Source organism: Hyla sarda, chromosome 2 (genome assembly GCF_029499605.1).
Source record: "Hyla sarda isolate aHylSar1 chromosome 2, aHylSar1.hap1, whole genome shotgun sequence".
Lineage (NCBI taxonomy): Eukaryota > Metazoa > Chordata > Amphibia > Anura > Hylidae > Hyla > Hyla sarda.
In genome coordinates this window covers 497,620,953-497,644,999 of record NC_079190.1, presented here as the reverse complement: position 1 = coordinate 497,644,999, position 24,047 = coordinate 497,620,953, and the positions used below count along the sequence as shown (strand labels likewise).

General features: G+C 43.0%; 1 protein-coding gene across 2 annotated transcripts in view; it reads left to right on the top strand.

Moving 5' to 3' along the window:
* Positions 1-24,047, top strand: part of BCL9 (BCL9 transcription coactivator) — a 288,690-nt gene that overhangs the window by 75,879 nt on the left and 188,764 nt on the right. The window contains exons 1-2 of one of the 2 annotated variants that reach the window (XM_056559751.1): positions 15,899-15,918; positions 16,481-16,579. The exons of the other annotated variant lie outside the window; for it this stretch is intronic. The gene's annotated coding sequence lies outside the window, so the exon portion shown is untranslated. Of the gene's footprint in view, positions 1-15,898; positions 15,919-16,480; positions 16,580-24,047 lie in introns of those variants that run through there. 2 annotated transcript variants of the gene reach the window in all.

The window sequence follows — 24,047 nt, the reverse complement described above, 5'->3', positions numbered from 1 at the left end:
AGTCTCGCCAGACCCCTCTACATCAATTGTGTAAATAATGAAAGATTGGACTGTACCATACGTTTCCGCACGGAGCCCCTTCTTATGAGCATCGGATCTCATCATGAGAGGATTGAACTTTTGGTCCTCCCCAATTGCACCTCGGAGATTCTCCTTGGACTTCCCTGGCTTCAACTTCATTCCCCAACCCTGGATTGGTCCACTGGGGAGATCAAGAGTTGGGGGTCCTCTTGTTCCAAGAATTGTCTAAAACCGGTTCCCAGTAACCCTTGCCGTAACTCTGTGGTTCCTCCAGTAACCGGTCTCCCCAAGGCCTATATGGACTTCGCGGATGTTTTCTGCAAAAAACAAGCTGAGACTCTACCTCCTCACAGGCCTTATGATTGCCCTATCGACCTCCTCCCGGGTACTACTCCACCCCGGGGCAGAATTTATCCTCTCTCTGCCCCAGAGACTCTTGCCATGTCCGAATACGTCCAGGAGAATCTAAAAAGGGGCTTTATCCGTAAATCCTCCTCTCCTGCCGGAGCCGGATTTTTCTTTGTCTCCAAAAAAGATGGCTCCCTACGTCCTTGCATTGACTACCGCGGTCTTAATAAAATCACGGTTAAGAACCGCTACCCCTTACCCCTCATCTCTGAACTCTTTGATCGCCTCCAAGGTGCCCACATCTTCACTAAATTGGACTTAAGAGGCGCCTATAACCTCATCCGCATCAGAGAGGGGGACGAGTGGAAAACGGCATTTAACACCAGAGATGGACACTTTGAGTATCTGGTCATGCCCTTTGGACTGTGCAATGCCCCTGCCGTCTTCCAAGACTTTGTCAATGAAATTTTTCGTGATCTATTATACTCCTGTGTTGTGGTATATCTGGACGATATCCTAATTTTTTCTGCCAATCTAGAGGAACACCGCCGGCATGTCCGTATGGTTCTTCAGAGACTTCGTGACAACCAACTCTATGCCAAAATTGAGAAATGTCTGTTTGAATGCCAATCTCTTCCTTTTCTAGGATATTTGGTCTCTGGCCAGGGACTACAGATGGATCCAGACAAACTCTCTGCCGTCTTAAATTGGCCACGCCCCTCCGGACTCCGTGCTATCCAACGCTTTTTGGGGTTCGCCAATTATTACAGGCAATTTATTCCACATTTTTCTACCATTGTGGCTCCTATCGTGGCTTTAACCAAGAAAAATGCTGATCCCAAGTCCTGGCCTCCTCAAGCAGAAGACTCCTTTAAACAACTCAAGTCTGCCTTTTCTTCGGCTCCCGTGCTCTCCAGACCTGACCCTTCCAAACCCTTCCTATTGGAGGTTGATGCCTCCTCAGTAGGAGCTGGAGCTGTTCTTCTACAAAAAAATCCTTCCGGGCATGCTGTCACTTGTGGTTTTTTCTCTAGGACCTTCTCTCCAGCGGAGAGGAACTACTCCATCGGGGATCGAGAACTTCTAGCCATTAAATTAGCACTTGAGGAATGGAGGCATCTGCTGGAGGGATCAAGATTTCCTGTTATTATCTACACCGACCACAAGAACCTCTCCTACCTCCAGTCGGCCCAACGGCTGAATCCTCGCCAGGCCCGGTGGTCTCTGTTCTTTGCCCGATTTAATTTTGAGATTCACTTTCGTCCTGCCGATAAGAACATTAGAGCCGATGCTCTCTCTCGTTCCTCGGATGCCTCAGAAGTTGATCTCCCTCCGCAACACATCATTCCACCTGACTGCCTGATCTCCACTTCTCCTGCCTCCATCAGACAGACTCCTCCAGGAAAGACCTTTGTTTCTCCACGCCAACGCCTCGGAATCCTCAAATGGGGTCACTCCTCCCATCTCGCAGGTCATGCGGGCATCAAGAAATCTGTGCAACTCATCTCCCGCTTCTATTGGTGGCCAACTCTGGAGACGGATGTTGGGGACTTTGTGCGAGCCTGCACTATCTGTGCCCGGGATAAGACTCCTCGCCAGAAGCCCGCTGGTTTTCTTCATCCTCTGCCTGTCCCCGAACAGCCTTGGTCTCTGATTGGTATGGATTTTATTACTGATTTACCCCCTTCCCGTGGCAACACCGTTATTTGGGTGGTCGTTGATCGATTCTCCAAAATGGCACATTTCATTCCTCTTCCTGGTCTTCCTTCTGCGCCTCAGTTGGCTAAACAATTTTTTGTACACATTTTTCGTCTTCACGGGTTGCCTACGCAGATTGTCTCGGATAGAGGGGTCCAATTCGTGTCTAAATTCTGGAGAGCTCTCTGTAAACAACTCAAGATTAAATTAAATTTTTCCTCTGCATATCATCCCCAGTCCAATGGACAAGTAGAAAGAATTAACCAGATCCTGGGTGATTATTTGCGACATTTTGTTTCCTCCCGCCAGGATGACTGGGCAGATCTCCTTCCATGGGCCGAATTCTCGTATAACTTCAGGGTCTCTGAATCTTCCTCCAAATCCCCATTTTTCGTGGTGTACGGCCGTCACCCTCTTCCCCCCCTCCCTACCCCCTTGCCCTCTGGTCTGCCCGCTGTGGATGAAATTTCTCGTGACCTTTCCATTATATGGAGAGAGACCCAAAATTCTCTCTTACAGGCTTCTTCACGCATGAAGAGGTTCGCGGATAAGAAAAGAAGAGCTCCCCCCGTTTTTTCCCCTGGAGACAAGGTATGGCTCTCCGCTAAATATGTCCGCTTCCGTGTCCCTAGCTACAAGTTGGGACCACGCTATCTTGGTCCTTTCAAAATTCTGTGTCAAATTAATCCTGTCTCTTATAAACTTCTTCTTCCTCCTTCCCTTCGTATCCCTAATGCCTTTCACGTCTCTCTTCTCAAACCACTCATCCTCAACCGTTTTTCTCCCAAATCTGTTCCTCCCACTCCTGTTTCCGGCTCCTCGGACGTCTTCTCGGTCAAGGAGATTTTGGCTGCCAAAAAGGTCAGAGGAAAAAATTTTTTTTTAGTAGACTGGGAGGGTTGTGGTCCTGAAGAGAGATCCTGGGAACCTGAGGACAACATCCTTGACAAAAGTCTGCTCCTCAGGTTCTCAGGCTCCAAGAAGAGGGGGAGACCCAAGGGGGGGGGTACTGTTACGCCGAGCGCTCCGGGTTCCCGCTCCTCCCCGGAGCGCTCGCTTCACCTCCTCCGCTGCAGCGCCCCGGTCACGTCCTCTGACCCGGGGCGCTGCGATCCTGCTGCTAGCCGGGATGCGATTCGCGATGCGGGTAGCGCCCGCTCGCGATGCGCACCCCGGCTCTCCTACCTGACTCGCTCCCCGTCTGTTCTGTCCCGGCGCGCGCGGCCCCGCTCCCTAGGGCGCGCGCGCGCCGGGTCTCTGCGATTTAAAGGGCCACTGCGCCGCTGATTGGCGCAGTGGTTCCAATTAGAGTTATCACCTGTGCACTCCCTATATTACCTCACTTCCCTTGCACTCCCTTGCCGGATCTTGTTGCCTTAGTGCCAGTGAAAGCGTTCCTTGTGTGTCCCTTGCCAGTGTTTCCAGACCTTCTGCCGTTGCCCCTGACTACGATCCTTGCTGCCTGCCCCGACCTTCTGCTACGTCCGACCTTGCTTCTGCCTACTCCCTTGTACCGCGCCTATCTTCAGCAGCCAGAGAGGTGAGCCGTTGCTAGTGGATACGACCTGGTCACTACCGCCGCAGCAAGACCATCCCGCTTTGCGGCGGGCTCTGGTGAAAACCAGTAGTGGCTTAGAACCGGTCCACTAGCACGGTCCACGCCAATCCCTCTCTGGCACAGAGGGTCCACTACCTGCCAGCCGGCATCGTGACAATATATATATATATATATATATATATATATCCATTCAGAGACCTGTTGTAGAGAGCCAGTGTATAAAATCTATTGTGTAGACCCATGGTAGAGAACCATTGCAGAGACGTATTTAACCCATATAGATCCATTTAGAGACCCATTGTAGAAAGCCAATGTAGAAATCCATTGTGGAGAACCATTGTAGAGAATCCACTTTGGAGATCCATTGTACAGACCAATTTACTGACTAATTTTAGTGATCCATTGTAAAGTAAAATTGCAGGGACCTATTGTAATGGACCATTGTGGATACCTTTTGTAGCGACTCATGGAAATGCACTATAAAAACTAATTGTATAGATACAATGAAGAAATCCATTGCATAGACCTATTTGACCCATATAGATCCATTTAGAGATCCATTGTAGAGAGTAAATGTAAAGAAGCCACTTTGAAGATCCATTGTACAGACCTATTGTAGTGACCAATTGTAGAGATCCATTGTAAATACTTTTTGCATAGTACTATCTTAAAGGACCATTGTAGAGATCCATTGTAAATACTTTTTGCATAGTACTATTGTCAAGGACTATTGTAGAGATCCAGTTTGGAGACCTATTATAAAGACCTATTGTAATAAGTCATAGAGATCAATTGTATAGACTTATTTTAGAAATATCACTGTGTTTGATCCATAAGGACCCATCTTGCAGACCCATTGTAGATATCCAATGTAGAAACCTAATGTGGAGACTCATTGTAGAGATCCAATGTAGAAATCTAATGTGGAGACCCACTGTAGAGATCCATTGTGTATACCAACTGTAGAGATCCTCGGTAAGAGCCATTGTAACTCCCCCCCCCCCATTGTTATGACCTATTGTACTTAGAGCACTATATGTAGAAAACCATTAGTCAGATACCTTCACTCTACCATTTATATGTTTAACCTACATTTCCATATTTTGACTTCTTCCACATTGGGTGTCTTCAACTTGACATTAGATTTTTTTGTTTTGTGCATTGGTCAGACTTGTAGACTTGCAATAGGGATGTGATGGTGCCCTCTAAAATAGGACAGTTTGTATACAGCTTGGACCGCCTTGAAGGCTTCATATTAAAGTCTTTCGGTGTTGTCCTTTCTTGGAACTTTCCATGCCTCGTTCTTTCCGGATAATATCCCTCCACATGGCTTCACAATTATCAGAGCTGACAAGAATGTGTCGGCAAATTGTGGGGTTAAATCGAAGGCTAATTCTCAGCGCTATTAAAATACTATTTGCAAAGTGATTTGACCATTAGACAAGGATCTACCGAGCGGGGTAGAAATGTAGTTAGGCGACTATCATTAGAATCCCATTATACTCATTACAGAGATGGCCAGATCCACTTTAATTACAACCTATTCATTCTATACTACAGCAATGGCCGGAAATTGTGAACAAACCACTTGACGCCAAACTGTTGAGTTTTCAAAAATGTCAGTCTTAAAGAGATCTACCTGCCATACAATAGACTTCCTCTTTGTGCTACACAGGATTGTTTAGGCCCCTCCCACTCTGTTTAGAACCCTCCCACTTTGTTTAAGCCCCTCCCACTTTAAGTCCCTCTCACTCTATTTAGATCCCTCCCACTTTGTTTAGGTCCCTCTCATTCTATTTTGATCCCTCCCACTCTATTTAGATCCCTCCCACTTTGTTTAGATCCCTCACACTCAAGCTTCAAAAATCATCAGTAATGGTCTGGCTGCAATATGAAACACAACCTGTGGGCAGGCGTGGCGCTACTTTTGGAAGAAGGCAGCCATGCTTCTGTAATGATTCTGTGAAGAGTAGAGTCGAGTAACTTTTATGCTACTTTGTTTTGTGCTAAGTTTGAGTTTTTTGTAACTTTCCAAAATTCTGCTAATTGCTTCTTGGAAACAGTCAGCACTTTATCTCCACCTCCTGTCAGTCATGTGACTAGTTGCCCCTTGGAAACAGTCAGCACTTTAGCTCCACCTCCTGTCAGTCATGTGACTAGTTGCCCCTTGGAAACAGTCAGCACTTTAGCTCCACCTCCTGTCAGTCATGTGACTAGTTGCCCCTTGGAAACAGTCAGCAATTTAGCTCCCCCTTCTGTCAATCATGTGGCTAGTTGCCCCTTTGAAACAGTCAGAACTTTAGCTCCACCTCCTGTCAGTCATGTGACTAGTTGCCCCTTGGAAACAGTCAGCACTTTAGCTCCACCTCCTGTCAGTCACGTGACTAGTTGCCCCTTGAAAACAGTAAGCAATTTAGCTCCACCTCCTGTCAGTCATGTGACTAGTTGCCTAGTCAGCACTTTAGCTCCACCTCCTGTCAGTCATGTCCCTTGGAAACAGTCAGCACTTTAGCTCCACCTCCTGTCAGTCATGTGACTAGTTGCCTCTTGGAAACAGTCAGCACTTTAGCTCCACCTCCTGTCAGTCATGTGACTAGTTGCCTCTTGGAAACAGTCAGCAATTTAGCTCCACCTCCTGTCATTCATGTGACTAGTTGCCTTTTGGAAACAGTCAGCACTTTAGCTCCACCTCCTGCCAGTCATGTGACTAGTTGCCCCTTGAAAACAGTAAGCAATTTAGCTCCACCTCCTGTCAGTCATGTGACTAGTTACCCCTTGGAAACAGTCAGCACTTTAGCTCCACCTCCTGTCAGTCATGTGACTAGTTGCCTCTTGGAAACAGTCAGCAATTTAGCTCCACCTCCTGTCAGTCATGTGACTAGTTGCCTTTTGGAAACAGTCAGCACTTTAGCTCCACCTCCTGCCAGTCATGTGACTAGTTGCCCCTTGAAAACAGTAAGCAATTTAGCTCCACCTCCTGTCAGTCATGTGACTAGTTACCCCTTGGAAACAGTCAGCAATTTAGCTCCACCTCCTGTCAGTCATGTGACTAGTTGCCCCTTGGAAACAGTCAGCACTTTAGCTCCACCTCCTGTCTGTCATGTGACTAATTACCGCCTGGAAACAGTCAGCAATTTAGCTCCACCTCCTGTCAGTCATGTGACTAGTTGCCCCTTGGAAACAGTCAGCACTTTAGCTCCACCTCCTGTCAGTCATGTCCCTTGGAAACAGTCAGCACTTTAGCTCCAATACAAGAAGAAAGGTTGGGGGGCTCACCAATTAAGTGACAGCCGGGGTGATACTATCAGTAAAAGATTGCAATACAGCAGAATAGGGAAAGAGAAAGCTGTAATAAGAGCACACCCAATACAGAGAAATATCTGCAAATGATAATAACTTCATTGCACATAAACATATATGAACAAATAAATCATAAAGAAACACAAGGACACTTAAAACCAATTAAAAAGCTCAAAAAACGAACATAGCACTACATGGGTAGGGGCCACATAGCACTACATGGGTAGGGGCCATGAACCCCCTGAACCCTATCCCGTCCTGCAAAATAATACCAAATAGCACAAGGCTGCTGACCAAAGTGCACATGCATATGAATAATGAAATTCAAGTATATCGGGTGTTCAAAGTGCACAAAAGATATAAATACAATAAGACAAGAATGGCAAACCACAAACGGAGGAGCAGCAGCAGCAATAATATGAAGGTAACGCAGGGTGGGTTACCGGAACCCCACACGTTCCGTCACTCTGAAGTGACTTCCTCAGGGGTGTAGCAATTTAGCTCCACTTCCTGTCAGTCATGTGACTAGTTACCACTTGGAAACAGTAAGCAATATAGCTCCACCTCCTGTCAGTCATGTGACTAGTTACCACTTGGAAACAGTAAGCAATATAGCTCCACCTCCTGTCAGTCATGTGACTAGTTACCACTTGGAAGCAGTAAGCACTTTAGCTCCACCTCCTGTCAGTCATGTGACTAGTTACCACTTGGAAACAGTAAGCAATATAGCTCCACCTCCTGTCAGTCATGTGACTAGTTGCCCCTTTGAAACAGTCAGCACTTTAGCTCCACCTCCTATCAGTCATGTGACTAGTTACTCCCTGGAAACAGTCAGCAATTTAGCTCCACCTCCTGTCAGTCATGTGGCTAGTTGCCCCTTTGAAACAGTCAGCACTTTAGCTCCACCTCCTGTCAGTCATGTGACTAGTTGCCTCTTGGAAACAGTAAGCAATTTAGCTCCACCTCCTGCCAGTCATGTGGCTAGTTACCCCTTGGAAACAGTCAGCAATTTAGCTCCACCTCCTGTCAGTCATGTGGCTAGTTACCCCTTGGAAACAGTCAGCAATTTAGCTCCACCTCCTGTCTGTCATGTGACTAATTACCGCCTGGAAACAGTCAGCAATTTAGCTCCACCTTCTGTCAGTCATGTGTCTAGTTACCGCCTGGAAACAGTCAGCAATTTAGCTCCACCTCCTGTCAGTCATGTGGCTAGTTACCGCCTGGAAACAGTCAGCAATTTAGCTCCACCTCCTGTCAGTCATGTGGCTAGTTACCGCCTGGAAACAGTCAGCAATTTAGCTCCACCTCCTGTCAGTCATGTGGCTAGTTTCCTCTTGGAAACAGTCAGCACTTTAGCTCCACCTCCTGTCAGTCATGTGACTAGTTGCCTCTTGGAAACATCAGCACTTTAGCTCCACCTCCTGTCAGTCATGTGACTAGTTGCCCCTTGAAAAAAGTCAGCAATTTAGCTCCACCTCCTGTCAGTCATGTGACTAGTTGCCTCTTGGAAACAGTAAGCAATTTAGCTCCACCTCCTGCCAGTCATGTGACTAGTTGCCTCTTGGAAACAGTCAGAAATTTAGCTCCACCTCCTGTCAGTCATGTGACTAGTTGCCTCTTGGAAACAGTCAGCACTTTAACTCCACCTCCTGTCAGTCATGCGACTAGTTGCCTCTTGGAAACAGTCAGAAATTTAGCTCCACATCCTGTCAGTCATGCGACTGGTTTCCCTCTTTGAAACAGCACTTTAGCTCCACCTCCTGTCAGTCATGTGACTGGTTTCCTCTTTGAAACAGCACTTTAGCTCCACCTCCTGTCAGTCATGTGACCTAACTGCCAAGTTCAAACTGTATCATGGCCCCCTGATCCCCAACAAGGTGTTTTTCTCCAATAACAAGGAAGCAAAAATTAGCTTTGGATTTGAACAAAGAAGAAGGGAAACATTTTTTTTTACAAATCTACAAATAAATAATACGCTTTCTCAGAATATTCCTAAAAAATCCTGCAAATAATTATAAATTTATTTAACATTTTTTTTGTTTTTTTTTGTTTTTTTACAAGCCAACTGTGATTTTCATTCTTCACTTTACAACCCTGTCCTCATTTCCATGAGAAAGTTAAAAAACTTACAATGGTCCTCCTGGGACCCAAACCGACCATATTAATGGAATTTAGTTAAATTCCTCCAGTCCATGTGTTGGATTTTTAGGAGTCTCAAATTGTCTGAAAAGCTTCTCTGACCGGAGATGCATTAGGAAAAAATTTTGGATTTAATTTTTTTTGAAGTTTTTTTTTTTTTTTTGCTTAAAAAATTTCATTCACGCAATGTCATTTTCGAATATTTTATTTCCATCGACCGCTCCTTTTTGTAGGATTTTGATCAATTTACATCAGAAAAAAAAATTACAAAAACAGTACATGGTGCTAAAATAATAAAATTCAGAATACACTTACCATCTAATGCAGTGGTCTTCAAACTGTGGACCTCCAGATGATGCAAAACTACAACTCTCAGCATGCTGGGAGTTGTAATTTTGCAACATCTGGAGGTCCACAGTTTGAAGACCACTGATCTACCCCTGGGCTAACATAACCGGACAGCAAGAGGACTTTAAAGGGGTTATCCAGGGAAAAAAAAATTTTTTTTTTGCATATCAACTGGCTTCAGAAAGTTAAACAGATTTGTAAATTACTTCTATTTAAAAAAAATATTAATCCTTTCAGTACTTATGAGCTTCTGAAGTTGAGTTGTTCTTCTCTGTCTAAGTGCTCTCTGATGACACATGTGTCGGGAGCCGCCCAGTTTAGAAGCAAATCCCCATAGCAAACCTCTTCTAAACCGGGCGGTTCCCGAGACACGTGTCATCAGAGAGCACTTAGACCGAAAAGAACAACTCAACTTCAGAAGCTCATAAGTACTGAAAGGATTAAGATTTTTTAATAGAAGTAATTTACAAATCTGTTTAACTTTCTGGAGCCAGTTGATATACAAAAAAAAGTTTTTTTTTTCCTGGATAACCCCTTTAATCCTTCTAGTACTTATCAGCTGCTTTAACCTTTAAAGGGGTTCTACGGTGGAAAAAAAAAAAAAACATTTCAAATCAACTGGTGCCAGAAAGTTATACAGATTTGTAAATTACATCGATATAAAAACCTTAAAGGGGCATTCCAGGAAAAACACATATATATATATATATATATATATATATATATATAGACATAGATAGATAGATAGATAGATGGATATATATATATATATATATATATATATATATATATATATATCAACTGGCTCCAGAAAGTGAAACAGATTTGTAAATGACTTCTATAAAAAAATCTTAACCCTTCCAGTACTTATCAGCTGCTGAAGGTGAGTTGTTCTTTTCTGTCTGGCAACAGTGCTCTCTGCTGACATCTCTTCTTGTCTCGGGAACTGCACAGAGTAGAAAAGGTTTGCTATGGGGATTTGCTCCTGCTCTGGACAGTTCCTGACACGGACAGCAGTGTCAGCAGAGAGCACTGTGGTCAGACTGGACTCCGGGCATGCTGGGAGTTGTAGTTTTGCAACAGCTGGAGGCCACCTTGCTTGGGAAACGCTGTCTCAGAAGCCTAAGCAGCCTCCAGAAGAATCATTCCCTTTATATATATATATATATTTTTTTTTTTTTATATCAACTGGCTCCAGAAAGCTAAACAGATCTGTAAATTACTTCTATTAAAAAAATCTTAATCCCTCCAGTACTTATCAGCTGCTGAAGTTGGGTTGTTCTTTTCTGTCTTACAACAGTGCTCTCTGCTGACATCTCTGCTTGTCTCGGGAACTGCACAGAGTAGAAGAGGTTTGCTATGGGGATTTGCTTCTACTCTGGACAGTTCCCAAGACGGGTGTCATCAGAGAGACAGAAAAGAACAACTCAAATTCAGCAGCTCATAAGTACTGAAAGGATTAAGATTTTTTTTTAATAGAAGTAATTTACAAATCTGTTTAACTTTCTGGCGCCAGTTGATATATATATATATATGATATATATATAAAAAGTTTTATCCTGGATAACCCCTTTAATCCTTCTAGTACTTATCAGCTGCTGTATGCTCCACAGGAAGTTGTGTAGTTCCTATCTGTCTAACCACATTGCTCTCTGCTGACCCCTCTGTCCGTGTCAGGAACTGTGCAGAGCAGCATAGGTTTGCTATGGGGATTTGCTTCTACTCTGGACAGTTCCTGACACGGACAGAGGTGTCAGCAAAGAGCACTGTGGTTAGACTCCACTCCGGGCATGCTGGGAGTTGTAGTTTTGCAACAGCTGGAGGCCACCTTGCTTGGGAAACGCTGTCTCAGAAGCCTTAGCAACCTCCAGAAGAATCAATCCCCCTTCCTCTATCCATTCGGAACATTTAGCTAGGCATTCGTGTGTATGGAGGGATCGGGAGCGATAAGCGGACGGGGAAAAAGGTTGTCATTGCGAGACAACCCCTTAGATTTATAAAAAAAAAATATATATGTATATATATATATATATATGTAAAGATGAAGCAACATTGATTTTATTTTCTCCTGTACCGTGCAATGAATAATAATGGCGGCGCGTGACATGATTTCTCGCTCTTCCCATTCGCATTTTGTCATTTTTTATTTATTTATTTATTTATTTATTTATTAATTTTTTGGCACTAATTGGACACTTAAAGAGGGGGAGGGGGGGTAAAAATATTTTGGATTATTGTTTTGTGCATTTGGAAAATCACCGAGGACCTTCACCAGCTTTGGCGAGGTGACGGCGGCGGTGGTGGCGGTGGTGGCGGCAGCACATCCCCCCCCCCTACCCCCCTCCTCCTCCCCGCCTGATTCCTTTCTCATGTCTCCTCCGTAGCTGTTCTCCATTTTTGAGCAGCCCATCGCTGCTTAGAATGAGTTTTGCAGCGCCTCTGGAGTCTGCATTCAGCTGCCATGGAAACCGGAGTGAGAAGGCCTGCAGGAAAAAAAAAAAAAAAGGAAAAAAAAAGTTTCATTTTTTTTGGGGAGGGCGAGGAGGATATGGCCCCCCTGCTGCGCGGCGACTGACTGACTTATTTATTTACTCATCCGGTTGAGACAGTTTTTCCGTGCCATTGTCACCAATATACATATTTCGTATCGACCCGGCTTTTATGTTGCGCTTGTAATTTTTTTTTTCTTTTTCTTTTCTTTTTTTTTTTCCTATAATTTTATTTTATTTTTTCAAATCAATCACGTTCTCTACAGATAAAAAAGTGACCATGCATGGAGGCTGAGGCGGCGGCGGCGGCGGGTTCTGAAGTTAGGAGCGGTCGTCAAGGCTGAACCCTCAGAAGGGCTTATATCAGCATTTTTTTCAAACGGGGTGCCTCCAGCTGTTGCAAAACTACAACTCCCAGCATGCCCGGACAGCCAACGGCTGTCCGGGCATGCTGGGAGTTGTAGTTTTGCAACAGCTGGAGGCACACTGACTGAGAAACATTAGCCTATATGCGCGTATACTCAATGGCAAGACACAGAAGGCATGCTGGGAGTTGTAGTTTTGCAACAGCTGGAGGCACACTGACTGAGAAACATTAGCCTATATGCGCGTATACTCAATGGCAAGACACAGAAGGCATGCTGGGAGTTGTAGTTTTGCAACAGCTGGAGGCACCCTGGTTGCAAAACACTGCCCTAACAGCCCTACCATGAGGCTAGAAAAGGATCGGGCAATGTGAGATTTTAAAGGGGTTATCCAGGAAAAAACTTATATATATATATATATATATATATATCAACTGGCTCCAGAAAGTTAAACAGATTTGTAAATTACTTAAAAAATCTTAATCCTTTCAGTACTTATGAGCTGCTGAAGTTAAGTTTGTTCTTTTCTTCATCTTGTCTAAGTGATCAATTTACATCAGAAAAAAAATTACAAAAACAGTACATGGTGCTAAAATAATACAATTTGGAATACACTTACCATCTAATGCAGTGGTCTTCAAACTGTGGACCTCCAGATGTTGCAAAACTACAACTCTCAGCATGCTGGGAGTTGTAATTTTGCAACATCTGGAGGTCCACAGTTTGAAGACCACTGATCTACCCCTGGGCTAACACAACCGGACAGCAAGAGGACTTTAATGTTTTTTTTTGCATATCAACTGGCTTCAGAAAGTTAAACTGATTTGTAAATTACTTCCATTTAAAAAATCTTAATCCTTTCAGTACTTATGAGCTGCTGAAGTTAAGGTTGTTCTTTTCTGTCTAAGTGCTCTCTGATGACACGTGTCTTGGGAACTGCCCAGTTTAGAAGCAAATCCCCATAGCAAACCTCTTCTAAACTGGGCTGTTCCCGAGACACGTGTCATCAGAGAGAACTTAGACAGAAAAGAACAACCTTAACTTCAGAAGCTCATAAGTACTGAAAGGATTAAGATTTTTTAATAGAAGTCATTTACAAATCTGTTTAATTTTCTGAGCCAGTTGATATATATAAAAAAGTGTTTTTTTCCTGGAATACCCCTTTAACTGCCTGATCCTTTTGTTTTTAGGGAGATTAGGCGTCACCAGAGGAGTCTTGCAGCAGACATCTAAGGCTAGGTTCACTATTTAACCATCCGATTATCAGACCGTAAAATCGGACGGAATCGGATTGCAAAAAATTGTATACAATCGTATGTAAAGATTTCATTGCTATCCGATTTTAAAATCGTAACCAAAAATTGTACAGATGAAAATTCCATCCGATTTTCAATAAAAATCTGATCCTGTTCTTAATATGAATATGTAGGCCAATGGCAATAAAGTTTTATATATTTGAAGCGCATGTGTTTTGAAGTCTACTGAGCATGCGTACAAAAAAAAATCGCCTGCAATTAATCTGATTCACATGATTCCATGCGATTTACATTAGACATCAATAATAAAAAATCGGACACGATTTCGATCCAATTTTTAATCTGGATGAAAAATCTTGGTCAACGACGATTTTACCTCCGATCTTAAATCGTGCAAAATCGGATGCGGATCAAAACTGATGCATTTGTTGTCTATCATTAAAGGGCTATTCCGGTGAAAAACTTTATTTATTTATTTTTATTTTTATTTTTTTAAATCAACTGGTGCCAGAAAGTTAAACAGATTTGTAAATTACTTCTATTAAAAAGTCTTAATCCTTCCAGTACTTATTAGCTGCTGAATACTACAGAGGAAATTATTTTCTTTTTGGAACACAGGGCTCTCTGCTGACATCACGAGCACAGTGCTCTCTGCTGACATCTCTGTCCATTTTAAGAATTGTCCCGAGTAGGAGAAAATCCCCATAGCAAACATATGCTGCTCGGGGCATTTCCTAAAATGGACAGAGATGTCAGCAGAGAGCACTGTGGTCATGATGTCAGCAGAGAGCACTGCGTTTCAAAAAGAAAATAATTTCCTCTGTAGTATTCAGCAGCTGATAAGTACTGGAAGGATTAAGATTTTTTAATAGAAGTAATTAAAACATCTGTTTAACTTTCTGGCACCAGTTGATCGTGTCCGATTTTTTATTATTGATGTCTATGTAAATCGCATGGAATCGTGTGACTGCGCGATTCTATCAGATTAATCGCACACGATTTTTTTTGTACGCATGCGCAGTAGACTTCAAAACACAGGCGCTTCAAATATATAAAACTTTATTGCCATTGGCATACATATTCATTTTAAATAGAGGATCAGATTTTTATTGAAAATCGGATGGAATTTCCATCTGTACGATCTTTGGATACGATTTTAACTCGGATAGCAAAGAAATCTTTACATACGATTGTATACGTTTTTTGCAATCCGATTTTGGCAGATTTTACGGTCCGATAATCGAATGGTTAAATCGAGATGTGAACCTACCCTACGGGGAAACTGTCAACAAGCCGTTGTTGACAGACTTGGTATTTTTAATAGTTTTTTTCTACTTAAAGGGGTACTCTGGTGGAATTTTTTTTTTTTAAATCAACTGGTGCCAGAAAGTTAAACAGATTTGTAAATGACTTCTATATAAAAATCTTTACCCTGCCAGTACTTATCAGCTGCTGTATACTACAAAGGAAGTTGTGTAGTTCTTTTCTGTCTGACCACAGTGCTCTTTGCTGACACCTCTGTCCATGTCAGGAACTGTCCAGAGCAGGAGAGGTTTGCTATAGGAATTTGCTCCTACTCTGGACAGTTCCTGACATGGACAGAGGTGTCAGCAGAGAGCACTGTGGTCAGACTGAAAAGAACTATGCAACTTCCTCTGTAGTAAACAGCAGCTGATAAGTACTGGAAGGATTAAGATTTCAAAATAGAAGTAATTTACAAATCTGTATAACTTTCTGGCGCCAGTTGATTTGAAAAAACCCTTTAATACGTCGAGCGTACAAAGTATATATATTTTTTTAATGTCCTTATTCTGATTTCTGCTATTTTTACTTCTTTTCAGGTTGTTTTCTCTCTGTTTGTAGCAGAAACCCTCAGCAAGCGGCTGTCCACAGATCTAGTATTATTGGGGGAGAATCATCAAGACCCGTCCAGAGGAATAGTTGACCAGTTGCCCATAGCAACCAATCAGATCAGATTTTCAAAAATGAAAGTAGCGATCTGATTGGTTGCTATGGGCAACTGGTTGACTTTTCCTCTGCACAGGTCTTCATGAATGTCCCCCATTATGTTTAACTATTTGAGCGTGCAACTTATAGCTCTTTTTTTAATAATTACTTTTTTATGCTGTTTAGACTTATTTTTAATTTATTTTTACTCCTTTTTTCCAAAGGGAAGCCGCCAACAAGTCATTGAAGCCGCCAACAAGTCATTGTTGACATATTTGATACCCTTATATAGGGAGAGTTATCAAAACCTGCGTATAGAGAAAAAGTTGACCAGTTGCCCATAGCAACCAATCAGATTGTTTATGTCATGTTTGAAAAGGCCTTTAAGAAAAGAAAGAAGCGATCTGATTGGTTGCTATGGGCAACTGGTCAACTTTTCCTTATCACAGGTTTTGATAAAGCTGTTTTTCTTATTAATGCTCAAGATTTATTACCTGTTTTATATCTCATTTCCATTTATACAGTTTTTATCTATTTTATTTATATTTCTTTTCACTCCTTTTGCTAAGGGAAAAGAAACAAGTTGCTGTTGGCTGACCTGGCATTCTTAAAGGGGTACTCCGCCCCTAGACATCTCATCCCCAAAGGATAGGTGATAAGATGTCTGATCGCGGGGGTCCTGCCGCCTGGGACCCCCGCGATCTCGCCTGCGGCGCCCCAGACATCCGGTGCACAGAGCTAACTTCCGTGCCGGATGACTGGCGATGCGGGGTGGAGATTGCAGCAGCAGTATACAGATAGGGGGACATGTATCAAAGATTTTACCCCTGTTTTGTGTTTAAATCTTTGCGCAAAATTCTGTGCAAGCTGTTTTTTTTTTTTTTTTGCGTCTTTTTTTGCGCACATTCTGGTGGAGCATTTCCTCCAGATGTGTAGGTTTCGGTGTAACCTTGGAGTGACATATTTAGTACGCACAAATTTATTAACTGCGAACATTTCATTTACCCGCAGAAATCTGACCATATTTTTAACGCAAATATAAGCCATCTTGGACTTGACGTAGTAAGATGCTCTAAATCATTGATTCCATTTTTCAAAGAGTCGATTGAGGTAATTACTAAATAAATTTGGCCGCAATTTATGAAACTCATTGCGCTTGATTGATAAATTTAGCGCTTCTGCGCATAATTTAGAATTCGGCAAAAGGGGTAAACTGCTTCTACCATACACAAATAATGATACATGGCCCCCATAGAGCTGGAGGGTAGGTGTATAACTGCTATATATCCTGATCCCATAGAGACAGCAGCAGTATACAGATAGAGCTGGAGGGGAGGTGTATAACTACTATATATCCTGATCGCATAGAGACAGCAGCAGTATACAGATAGAGCTGGAGGGGAGGTGTATAACTACTATATATCCTGATCACATAGAGATAGCAGCAGTATACAGATAGAGCTGGAGGGGAGGTGTATAACCGCTATATATCCTGATGCCATAGAGATAGCAGCAGTATACAGATAGAGCTGGAGGGGAGGTGTATAACTACTATATATCCTGATCGCATAGAGACAGCAGCAGTATACAGATAGAGCTGGAGGGGAGGTGTATAACTACTATATATCCTGATCGCATAGAGACAGCAGCAGTATACAGATAGAGCTGGAGGGGAGGTGTATAACTACTATACACAATTTTTAATTGTTTTGCCAGTCTCCAAACCTTCGGCCACGACTGAAGTCATTGTACGGGGCAGCAGAAGAGGAGCTAAGAATAAAGTCACGGCACTTCACCCCCCGGACAGTAGACTGTTTTAGCCCAGTAAACGCGGAGTCATGCCTTAAGCAGTATCACACAAATAGTGGTTTTTCTATAAACTGTGGATATTCTTGCCCTAGGCTGTTAACCATTCGATGCCCAGCGTGCGAGAACTCAAGTTGTCAGTGACTGCCTTGTTTTACACAAGTTGCTTCCACTTCCTTTCACCATTGATCAGCTGTTCTCCGGCTACGTCAATGGATTTGATTAAAGCAGCCAGTGTTTAGTCATGTGCTCGTCTTGTTGATACATGAAGCACAGATCCGATTTTTATCCCCCCCCCCCCCCCCCCCCGTACAAGGCTGGAGCACGCTCACTCGTGCACACTCACACACAAATAGGCCAGTGTTTCCCAACCAGGATGCCTCCAGCTGTTGCAAAACTACAACTCCCAGCATGCCCAGACAGCCTTCAACTGTCCGGACATGCTGGGAGTTGTAGTTTTCGCAACAGCTGGAGGCACCCTGCTTGGGAAACACTGAATTAGGCTGCCATTACTGCTAGCAGGAAAGTATCATTGCATAAGGAGGAGTCTGGAAAAGCTGGGTAACCGATTAGGCTGCCGTAGCGGTTTCTATACACATATACAGAGCTGATTCTGACTATAGGCAAAGTTGGCAGCTGTCTAGAGCGCCCTCTTGATGGGGGCGCCGCTCTGCCCGCTGCAAGAAAGTTAGTAACCAGCCAACATCTGAAGCATCCCCCGCTCATCTGAAGCACCCGCCCAGCCAGAACCACCATCACATGAGCAGGGGGTTTGTTACAGTGTGTCACCCCAGTAGTAAGGTGATTACATGAGGAGGAGGTTTGTTACAGTGTGTCACCCCAGTAGTAAGGAGATTACATGAGGAGGGGGTTTGTTACAGTGTGTCACCCCAGTAGTAAGGAGATTACATGAGGAGAGGTTTGTTACAGTGTGTCATCCCAGTAGTAAGGAGATTACATGAGGAGGAGGTTTGTTACAGTGTGTCACTCCAATAGTAAAGTGATTACATGAGGAGGAGGTTTGTTACAGTGTGTCACCCCAGTAGTAAGGAGATTACATGAGGAGGAGGTTTGTTACAGTGTGTCACCCCAGTAGTAAGGAGATTACATGAGAAGGAGGTTTGTTACAGTGTGTCACCCCAGTAGTAAGGAGATTATATGAGGAGGAGGTTTGTTACAGTGTGTCACCACAGTAGTAATGAGATTACATGAGGACGAGGTTTGTTACAGTGTGTCACCCCAGTAGTAAGGAGATTACATGAGGAGGAGGTTTGTTACAGTGTGTCACCCCAGTAGTAAAGTGATTACATGAGGAGGAGGTTTGTTACAGTGTGTCACCCCAGTAGTAAGGAGACTACATGAGGAGGAGGTTTGTTACAGTGTGTCACCCCAGTAGTAAGGAGATTACATGAGAAGGAGGTTTGTTACAATGTGTCACCCCAGTAGCAAGGGGGGGGGGTTCAAAGGGCATAGCCAATGGGCGGGGTCAAAGAGCAGCAAAATTAGCTTTTGCCTAGTGAGGCAAAAATCCTTGCACCAGTCCTGCACATATATATATATATATATATATATATATATATATATATATATATATATATCAACTGCTCATATATAAAATCTGTGTTCCCTTTACCTATCACAGGTTGGAGAACATTGCATAATGTGCTGTACAGTCATTGAGAAAAAAATGAGGCATTGTAACGCTTATATAGTTGCGTTTTTATAGATTTTCATAGCTTTTTAGCGCCTTTCGACCATATTTTTGTGGTTATTTTCCAAAATTGCTGTACAAATAATGCTGTTATATTGCAATTTGGCGAATCGCAGTAAAAGTGCCATTTTCCTGTGATTTTGAGAAAATCACATAGAAAACGTAGAAAAAAAACACAGTATATCCTGATCTCATAGGTATAGCCGCAGTACACAGATAAAGCTGAAGGGGAGATGTATAACTATTTTACATCCTGATCCAATAGAGACAGCAGCAGTATACAAATAGAGCTTGGAAGGGAGGTGTATAACTACTATATATTTTGATCCCATAAAGATAGCAGCAGTATACAGCTAGAGCTGGAGGGGAGATATATAACGACTACATATCCTGATCCCATAAAATAACAGCAGTATACAGATAGAGCTGGAGAGGATGTGTATAACTATTTTACATCCAGAACCCATAGAGATAGCAGCAGCAGTATACAAATAGAGCTGGGAGGAGAGGTATATAACTACTATATATCCTGATCCCATAGAGATAGCAGCAGCAGTATACAGATAGAGCTGGAGGGCAGGTGTATAACTATTTTACATCCTGATCCCATAGAGGTAGCAGCAGCAACAGCATACAGATCTGGATGTGGAGGGGGTTGTGAGCTAGAAGCAGAGATCTGATAGGTGATAATACCATTCAGGAAGTCAGCTGACCAGGTCTGACTACTTTCTTTGACACACTAAATTGTGATCTATTGTGGGTTAGGGTGTTGGTCACATGACCAAGTTATTCAGCTGTGCTAGAATAAAACAGATGACACTGTAGGACTAGTGATGGTGAGTGTGCATTATATGGCCAAAATAAATAAAATACCCAGAGCGCTTCTTTAAAGAAGCCTTAGTAGTACCACTTGTAATCCATAGGTGGGGCACTATGCTACCGATTTTCCAAAATAGGGTTTTACAGTCTCATAGTTTTGTGCGCTACTCTAGGTCAGGATGTATCATTCCATTGCTGTCTGTTTCCCACTTCAGTAGTTCTGCTATGAGTTGTTCAGGGTCTGGGATGGTGCAGAATGACACAATGATTCAGACTTTTCTATAAATTCCTTTGTCGTGCATTGTCCCCTTTTTTTGCTTGGTCTGTTTCTGTAAAGAAATTGTATAGTAATATATAATAAAGATACAGAGGTTAAAATAACGGGGTGGGGGGCAGGAGAGCTTTTTTGCATATTCAAAATCCTTTCATAACAATAATAGTTCCAACAATAGTCCTCCCCCTACTTTGAGCCAGAAATTAGGTGTAAGTCTAAGCTCTGCCTTCTTATCTATCCCCCCCACCCCCCACACACACACAGATGAACAATAGGGTTAAAGGGGTACTCTGCCCCTAGACAGTGGGGGTCCCACGCGATCTCGGCTCCGGCATCCCAGACATCCGGTGCACGGACCGAACTTCACTCCGTGCCGGATGACTGGCGATACGGGGCCAGAGGCCTGAGACGTCACGACCACACCCCCTTGTGACGTCAAAGCCACGTCCCCGCAATGCAAGTCTATGCTTCATGCCCCCTCCCACTAGACTTGCATTGAGGGGGCGAGGCCGTGACATCACGAGGGGGCCTGGCTGTGACATCACGAGCCTCCGGGGCTGCTCAGCAGGGAGATCGCCGAGGGCCCTAGTGGATAGGGGATAAGATGTCTTTGGATATGGGATAAGATGTCAAGGGGCGGAGTACCCCCTTTAAGATATGGAGTCATCCTTGGAAAGTCCATCACTTTACCCTCAGCCTTTTTAGCAAGGCAGTGGCCGTCTTGGAGGTGTTTGGGGTCATTATAATATGTTAATACGGCCCTGCAGCCCAGTCTCCGGAGGAGATCAGGCTCTGCTTCAGTATGTCACAGTAGATGATGGCATTCATGGTGGTTCCCTCAATAAATTGTAGCCCCCAGTGCCAACAGCATCATGAAGCCCCAGACCATGGCACTCCACCACCATGCTTGACTGTAGGCAGTACACACTTGTTTTCATACTCATCACCTTCTCAGCCGCCACACACACTGGACACCATCTGAACCAAATAAGTTTATCTTGTTCTCATCTTACCACAGGGCATGATACCAGTAATCCATGTCCTTGGTCGGCTTGTCTTCACCAAACTGTTTGTGGACCTTCTTGTGCATTTTGCATTTCTTGAGGCTTACTTCTGGGATGACACAGAGAGTTTTTGCAATGAGGCGCCATGTTGAACTTCCGGTGACCATCATTAGAGAGTGTGAGAGCGATAACACCAAAGACATCTGCACCCAAATCACACCTAAGACCTTATAACACAAACAAGTCACCTGACATCAGGGATGGATTATGGCCACTCTTCAGTGTTGTCACATGATATTTACAATAATGTGAGGGGTGGACTCACTTATGGGAGATACAGTATATAATGTGAGGGGTGGACTCACTTATGGGAGATACTGTATATATAATGTGAGGGGTGGACTCACTTATGGGATATACTGTATATATAATGTGAGGGTGGACTCACTTATGGGATATACTGTATATATAATGTGAGGGGTGGAGTCACTTATGGGAGATACTGTATATATAATGTGAGGGGTGGAGTCACTTATGGGATATACTGTATATATAATGTGAGGGGTGGACTCACTTATGGGATATACTGTATATAATGTGAGGGGTGCAGTCACTTATGGGATATACTGTATATATAATGTGAGGGGTGGAGTCACTTATGGGAGATACTGTATATATAATGTGAGGGGTGGAGTCACTTATGGGATATACTGTATGTATAATGTGAGGGGTGGAGTCACGTATGGGAGATACTGTATATATAATGTGAGGGGTGGAGTCACTTATGGGAGATACTGTATATAATGTGAGGGGTGGACTCACTTATGGGATATACTGTATATAATGTGAGGGGTGGACTCACTTATGGGATATACTGTATATAATGTGAGGGGTGAACTCACTTATGGGATATACTGTATATATAATGTGAGGGGTGGAGTCACTTATGGGATATACTGTATATATAATGTGAGGGGTGGACTCACTTATGGGATATACTGTATATAATGTGAGGGGTGGACTCACTTATGGGATATACTGTATATAATGTGAGGGGTGGACTCACTTATGGGATATACTGTATATATAATGTGAGGGGTGGACTCACTTATGGGATATACTGTATATATAATGTGAGGGGTGGAGTCACTTATGGGATATACTGTATATAATGTGAGGGGTGGAATCACTTATGGGATATACTGTATATCTAATGTGAGGGGTGGAGTCACTTATGGGATATACTGTATATATAATGTGAGGGGTGGACTCACTTATGGGATATACTGTATATAATGTGAGGGGTGGACTCACTTATGGGAGATACTGTATATATAATGTGAGGGGTGGAGTCACTTATGGGATATACTGTATATAATGTGAGGGGTGAACTCACTTATGGGATATACTGTATATATAATGTGAGGGGTGGAGTCACTTATGGGATATACTGTATATATAATGTGAGGGGTGGACTCACTTATGGGATATACTGTATATATAATGTGAGGGGTGGAGTCACTTATGGGATATACTGTATATATAATGTGAGGGGTGGAGTCACTTATGGGAGATACTGTATATATAATGTGAGGGGTGGAGTCACTTATGGGATATACTGTATATATAATGTGAGGGGTGGACTCACTTATGGGATATACTGTATATATAATGTGAGGGGTGGAGTCACTTATGGGAGATACTGTATATATAATGTGAGGGGTGGACTCACTTATGGGATATACTGTATGTATAATGTGAGGGGTGGACTCACTTATGGGAGATACTGTATATATAATGTGAGGGGTGGAGTCACTTATGGGATATACTGTATATATAATGTGAGGGGTGGAATCACTTATGGGAGATACTGTATATATAATGTGAGGGGTGGACTCACTTATGGGAGATACTGTATATATAATGTGAGGGGTGGACTCACTTATGGGATATACTGTATATATAATGTGAGGGGTGGACTCACTTATGGGATATTCTGTATATATAATGTGAGGGGTGGACTCACTTATGGGATATACTGTATATATAGTGTGAGGGGTGGACTCACTTATGGGATATACTGTATATATAATGTGAGGGGTGGACTCACTTATGGGATATACTGTATATATAATGTGAGGGGTGGAGTCACTTATGGGATATACTGTATATATAATGTGAGGGGTGGAGTCACTTATGGGAGATGCTATATATATAATGTGAGGGGTGGACTCACTTATGGAATATACTGTATATATAATGTGAGGGGTGGACTCACTTATGGGATATACTGTATATATAATGTGAGGGGTGGAGTCACTTATGGGATATACTGTATATATAATGTGAGGGGTGGACTCACTTATGGGAGATACTGTATATATAATGTGAGGGGGTGGACTCACTTATGGGATATACTGTATATATAATGTGAGGGGTGGACTCACTTATGGGAGATACTGTATATATAATGTGAGGGGTGGACTCACTTATGGGATATACTGTATATAATGTGAGGGGTGGACTCACTTATGGGAGATACTGTATATATAATGTGACAGGTGGACTCACTTATGGGAGATACTGTATATATAATGTGAGGGGTGGACTCACTTATGGGATATACTGTATATAATGTGAGGGGTGGAGTCACTTATGGGATATACTGTATATATAATGTGAGGGGTGGAGTCACTTATGGGATATACTGAATATATAATGTGAGGGGTGGACTCACTTATGGGAGATACTGTATATATAATGTGAGGGGGTGGAGTCACTTATGGGATATACTGTATATATAATGTGAGGGGTGGACTCACTTATGGGAGATACTGTATATATAATGTGAGGGGTGGACTCACTTATGGGAGATACTGTATATATAATGTGAGGGGTGGAGTCACTTATGGGAGATACTGTATATATAATGTGAGGGGTGGACACACTTATGGGATATACTGT